We start from the raw sequence: 6436 nt of genomic DNA, 5'->3' as shown, positions 1-6436 counted from the left end.
ATGATTAAATTTGATATGATTATAGCTTTTCGGGACAAACCCACAGGAAAATTGCCAAAAGTGAATATTTTTAATATTTAGGGGTTCTAAAGAGGGAATGAAGAATTTCTCCATGTTATTTAAATGGACCTTTTTTTGACGTATAATCTCATGTTTTAGGTACTTTGAATTGGAATAAAAGCTTGAAATTCGGTATGCTTCTACGTTTTCGTTAGCTTTACCTAAGTGAATCATCAGAAATGAAAATTTGCAACCGTAGATTGGTTTTATGGAGAACTGAAAATATCTTTCGCATGTTATTTATGTGGGACGTCTTCTACACCCTAAAATGTTTAGGCACTTCCGGTATGATTAGAATGATGAAATTTGGCATGATTGTAGCGTTTGAGAACTAACCGTGAAAAAATTGCCAAAAGTGATTTTTTTTTTAATTTTTCAGGGGTCAAAAGGGGATGAAGAAATTCTTATGCTATTTAAATGGGCGTTTTCTTGGGATACAAAATCTTATCTTTCAGATAGATGAGATAGGAAAAAAAAAGAAAGTCGGTAGAATTCCGCTCCGCTGCAGCTGTCTTTGTCCCCACTTTGAACTCGTATTACATACACACTCTTATGACGCTCTGTGGAGGTCTCATTCACTCTGTTTTTACGCAAGTTCACAATGTAACTGAACTACCATAACCAGGTAGTATGCTGCACATACACAGAACAACAGCTGACCTTCGTCTTATCCTCATTCGCATTCAACTCACGGTGGGAGGTCCAATTGAACACAGACCTCCAGAAAAGCGACAGAACTTTCTTGCTTACCTTTATAAATTAAAAGAAATAAAAAATTCCAACTTTGGTGGGGTTTATTTATAGGAACTCCTTTTATATCTCAAAATTCTTGGGCAATTTCTTTAGGATTACAATGATTAAATTTGGCATGTCAAAGGAAAATTGCCAAAAGTGGATATTTTTAGTTTTTAGGGGATTTTTGAAACGGGTATTACGGAACGTGTTTGTTACAGTTGCTTTATATGTTGTATTCTTGTTGATCTCTTGTTTTGTTGGAGCTGACTTGCGCAGTGACGTATTCGCTCACGGCCAACTGTACGTCGCACTTGGACGTGTCCGATCAAGGGATTCAGTTGTGTTACTGGTTCAGTCTGAAAGAATAATTGAAGGAACCGCTTTTGTAAAGAATGTTGTATACCCACAACTTCTACGATAGTTCCTTTTAGTGAGTGATAGCTATGGAATTACCCAGGGAACAACACCATTGGACTTTCATTTCGGAGTATGATACATGTCTGCTGCAAAAATTCCTTTTCACTTATACTTGATAGTAACATAAGAGTCTACGCAAAAAGAAATCTTTTTAAGCTTCTTTATGGAAAATGCTTGGTGCCTGTTCAAATACAAATCATATTGAACTTCATTTTCACACTATGATACGAACCTTCCCAGACACAAATACCACTTACGTTCAGTTTTTTAAGTATACGAAAGACATGACGAAGCAAAAGCTTTCATTCAAAGGAGTATGCGTGTAGCAGGATATCACAGGGGTGGTGTGGAAATACTACAAAGTTAGAAGAAAAAGAATCGACCTTTGTCTTACAAATATGCAAGAGTTATGGCCGAACAAAAATCCCAGAATTCTTTTTCTAAAATTATAAATAAGAAAAAAAAACTGAAAATGAGAATCCAACATCATCATTCATTATATAATAAGTCGATAAATTGTGGTTGACAAAACAAAGGTTGCTATAAAAAAATAAACTGTGAGTTATTAAGCAGAGTATTAAGGAGCAAAGGATGATAAATATGAGATCTGAGGATGTTGGGCCAATTTAAGGAAACATTAAGAATAAATGCACGAACACATGACATGCTAGGCCGTAGGCCGAGCAAATACGGGGGTCTGGGGGCGAAGCCCCAAGCTGGCCAAAGGCAAGTCACATTATTTAAAATTAGATTATATAATGAATAGTAACACCGGGATATTCAGACATATTGCTTTATCTAGTGAAATATATGATTCGTGTTACACAATTTATTCTTCCTAATTTGATATATAAATTATTAAGAAAGTTGTTATTTGTGTGCCAGCTTTATTTTCATGTCAGGTTATTTGAAAATCATACACGCATACATTTTTCTTGCTTTGTTCAACTGGTGGCTGTGATAGGCAGAAAAGTTATAAATAGCTTTCCAAACTACATGGAAAGCTTGATTGCGAGAGAATGAAATTAACACTTTTACTCCTGCAACAAAAGTACTCCCCCGAACCGGATTTGAACCAGCGACCTATGGTTAACTAATTATTACGATTCATCTACAGTCCACCGCTCTACCAACTGAGCTACCAGAGGAATTTATTTAATGGCCATTCATGTAACCAGAAATAGAGGAAAGTTTTCTTTTGCTCGTTATAGATCTTGTTTCTTCTTTCCCATTCGTAGCCATTACACAGTTAGTGTCATTAAAACATTTAATTTCTTCGCACGCAATAGAAATTAAAGTAAAAAGTTCAGACATTTTTAAGAATGAGTTCGTAATAAAAACATCAATGTGTTTGTTATATTTCAAAATTTGTCCAAAAATTATGAAAATAATAAATGAGCATACTTTCGTTCAGGAAAATACATCAAAATAGAACGTGTGTTTTACTTGGCGCGTGGAGTCCTTGATTCAATTCTCAACTATGTATGTTTCAAACAGACAATATCGTGTCAGTAATTTTCTCCTTTCCTCCCACTTTCTCATTCCAGAAAATTCTTTCAGTATCTTTCCATTTGCTTTAATAGTTTTCCTGTGCCTAAACAGCATAATTTTCGGATCTCAATCTGATATATTTAACATGTTTCACGAATGATTATGTATTATATAGTAATACTTGTTAACGACAATGATAAAAACGGTTGTTAGGTATTCAATAAAATGTTAAGAAACCTGTGTAGATTTCTTTTCTATTTTCGAATAAAGGTGAGTTTTGAATGATTTGAATTTTGTTTGAAAGAGTCACCTTCTCTTTTGTTTTCTTCTATGAACTGAAGGCCAGAAATTTCAGGTGGATCTAAATGAGAGGAATTGTTTTACCTAGCTAAATTTCGGGAAGTTGTTGGATACTGTATTTTGGCATAAATTCAGCATATCTCTTTATGATATTTATTTTAACGAAAGTGACATATTAATATCCGGATATTGAAATAGCATGTTCAGAAGCGTATAACAAGCGGTGATACGATTGTACTACCCATTTTTACCACAGGACACTTTACATTATATCTTTATCGCAATCAACATTCGCTTGTATTGAGAAACGAAAGAGCTATTTTCAAAAGGCAACAGGGAAAGTGAGGACATCGGGGCAAGGTTCTTGCAGTTGATTTTGGAAACTTTAAAAAAACACTGAGAACATTCCCCAGGAAGTGATCTCATTTACATGAAAGAGAAACACAAAATATTTGGAAGAAATCTAGCTTGTTCTCTATTACGTAATCCTCCAAAAACGCATGTGTATCTCTACAATCTTGCGAATAAAGTGTTAGATATGTTCAATAGTGTATTCAAAATAGGGGCACGGTTGTACTGCCCCGTCGTGGGCATCTTGATTTTTTGAACTTTATACCAAATTATAACGATCAACATCTGCTTATATTGAGGCACGAGGAAGTTATACTGAAACACAACGTGAATTGAGAACATCGATGCAACATTATTTTAAGTCGACCAACGCATCACTAAAAGAAATCTGAGAATGTTTGAACGTAAGGAATATACATTCCACGAAAGCGAATGGCCGAAAACAGGACTATTTGCAGTTTGGTCTCCAGCACGAAAGTCTCCTGAAACTGCATGTGTATAACGTTTTTCGTATTTGAAAACTTACTCTCTTCTATGTCTTTATTTGATGTTTGTATTAAGGTTGCCATATTAGTGAGAGAATAAAGGTCATAGTTCGCAGAAGTATTAAAGAAGAGAAATATTTATATTTTGTGGGAAATGATCTTCTCACATTCCACGTAATGGGAAGTTATTCCCAAGCCATGTAACCACAGTACGGAAAGAAGCGCTAAATGACAGCGAAATAACTAAACACCAAATAATCATACTATGGAATTTCGCGTTATCCCGATTGGAGGAAATATTTTCGAGAATGTTTGGATAAGCGTAATCTCAGGTGTAGTGAGAAGTTTTACATAACAAATGTTAACCAGCTAACGTAAATGGTTTGTAAGATATGCTATTTTCTCGTAAATTTTGAGTGTTATACTCATAGGATATACATTTGAAAGAAATTAACGTAATAAATATCCGAAGTTATCCAAGTGCTATATTCAAGCATTTATTTCAAACGCAGTACTAACGTGGATTTGTGGAACGAATAACAGACAATTTATCATTCAGCTTTATTTAAATGGTTGTGGAAATGAAATTTCAAGAGGGATTTCACTTTTATTTTTCGAAGAAATAGCGCCAGATATACGTTTAGTCTTTCGCTAGTTAAATCCACATTGTTCTATGAATTGTACTCACGTATTTGAGTTCTCATTTTGAATCCTCATTTGATGAACGTGTGTGAGAACGTAGGAAAATTGATTGTTCTTTTAGTTTATTAACGTAAAAGTAGACTGTAAGGGAAAGGGAAACTTGGGTTTTGTATTTTTAGCTAAGCTAATTGTTCATCAATTTTTTGTTGCCATAATAAATTTTATGCAGTAAGTAAAAGGTAGGTCACAGACATGGTAAGCATGTATTTGGTTTCATGGAGATTAATATTCTGAAAAACATTGTCATTGTTAATCAGTATCTAATTTCTCATATCACATTATTTAAAATTAGATTATATAATGAATAGTAACACAGGGACATTCAGACACATTGCTTTATCTAGTGAAATATATGATTCGTGTTACACAATTTATTCTTTCTAATTTGATATATAAATTATTAAGAAAGTTGTTATTTGTGTGCCAGTTTTATTTTCATTTCAAGTTATTTGAAAATCTTACACGCATAAATTTTTCTTGCTTTGTTCAACTGGTGGCTGTGATAGGCAGAAAAGTTATAAATATCTTTCCAAACTACATGGAAAGCTTGATTGCGAGAGAATGAAATTAACACTTTTACTCCTGCAACAAAAGTACTCCTCCGGGCCGGATTTGAACCAGCGACCTATGGATAGCTAATTATTACGATTCATCTACAGTCCACCGCTCTACCAACTTTTTACTTGTTTATTCTTAATAATTGATATTACATATCAGCGCAAAATTCAGAAAAAAAAATAATAAGACTACACATTGGTACAGTTTGTAGTTACAAAGTGAATATATATAGTAGAGCAAATAACAAGAAATATACAAGTCAATTATAGTGCATACCCATACAAGAGGTAATTCAGGTAATGCGCAAAGAGCTTTTTCTTTCTTGGTGGTGGTAATTTACCGTATCATGAACACAGGAAATCTTTGTAGGTGTGATGTGCTTGAGGCGAACTAGGGGACAGAATAAATTCAATGGTATTAGCAGTGAGCCATACAACAGAGTTTTGCTTCTCATTAGGAAAAAACTTAAAATCAGGAAACAAAAGCATGTGAACAGTAATGGAATCCATGCTTATTTTACACAAATATTGAACCATTTCTCTATAGGTTTTCCAAACTAAGATCGATCCGTTGCAGGTGGTGAGACGGTGTTCTAAAGTATCAACTTGTCCACAAATAGAACACTGGTTGTCATCTGTAATATGAAGGTGATGTCGTTTAGCCTTAGTATCTATAATGTTATTAACAGTTCTGTACCATAAGGAGCGGGCTGAGGTTGATACAACAGTAGATGAAATTGTTCTCCAAATACGTTGCCAATGCGCAGATGGGAATTTTGTAACTATGTGAGGACATTGGCTTGGTTGTTCTTGTAGAAACAAGTTATAGAGAAGTTTCACTCTGTGAGGTAAGGTTTGAAGGCCACGGGCAGACAGGTAGAAATAATTACATATTACATCTTTAAAATACCAAAAGTCGGGAGGAATTTGAGATAAGTTCACAGGTAGTACTCCATCATTGGTAGCTACGAGAGACGAGAGAACGGTCGTGCTGAGTTGATCTCCAATACCTTGAATGTTTTGGAATCCTCGGTAGGAGAATAAGGCTTTCGTTTTACTTGCAACATGGATCAAGTTGAGCCCTCCTGCACCGTATGGTAAACATGGAGTTGGATATCGTACTCGAAAAATCATACCTGTCCACACAAACCAGTTACCAATGCTCGTAAACTTCTGAATGTAAGATGTAGGCATAGGCAAAATTTGACAGACGTACCACAACTTGGAAAATGCATATGTATTCACAAAGTAGACACGAGATATCAACGACAGGTGACGAGATGTATGTTGATGTAAAACAGAGCGAACCTTCAGAAAAACATCTTCAAAATGTTTTGC

At 34.8% G+C, this 6436-nt stretch overlaps 1 non-coding gene across 1 annotated transcript; it reads right to left on the bottom strand.

Annotated features, from left to right (window-relative positions):
• Positions 1–2267: 2267 nt before the first annotated feature.
• Positions 2268–2360, bottom strand: TRNAY-GUA (transfer RNA tyrosine (anticodon GUA)). The gene is made up of 2 exons: positions 2324–2360; positions 2268–2303 (listed from the first exon to the last, which is right to left on the bottom strand). It is a non-coding gene; the product is annotated as a tRNA-Tyr (tRNA).
• Positions 2361–6436: the final 4076 nt, after the last annotated feature.

Source organism: Thermobia domestica, chromosome 15 (genome assembly GCF_964235325.1).
Source record: "Thermobia domestica chromosome 15, izTheDome1.hap1.1, whole genome shotgun sequence".
NCBI classification, from domain to species: domain Eukaryota; kingdom Metazoa; phylum Arthropoda; class Insecta; order Zygentoma; family Lepismatidae; genus Thermobia; species Thermobia domestica.
The sequence above is the reverse complement of the archived record's forward strand: the minus strand, read 5'-3'. Positions and strand labels throughout refer to the sequence as shown.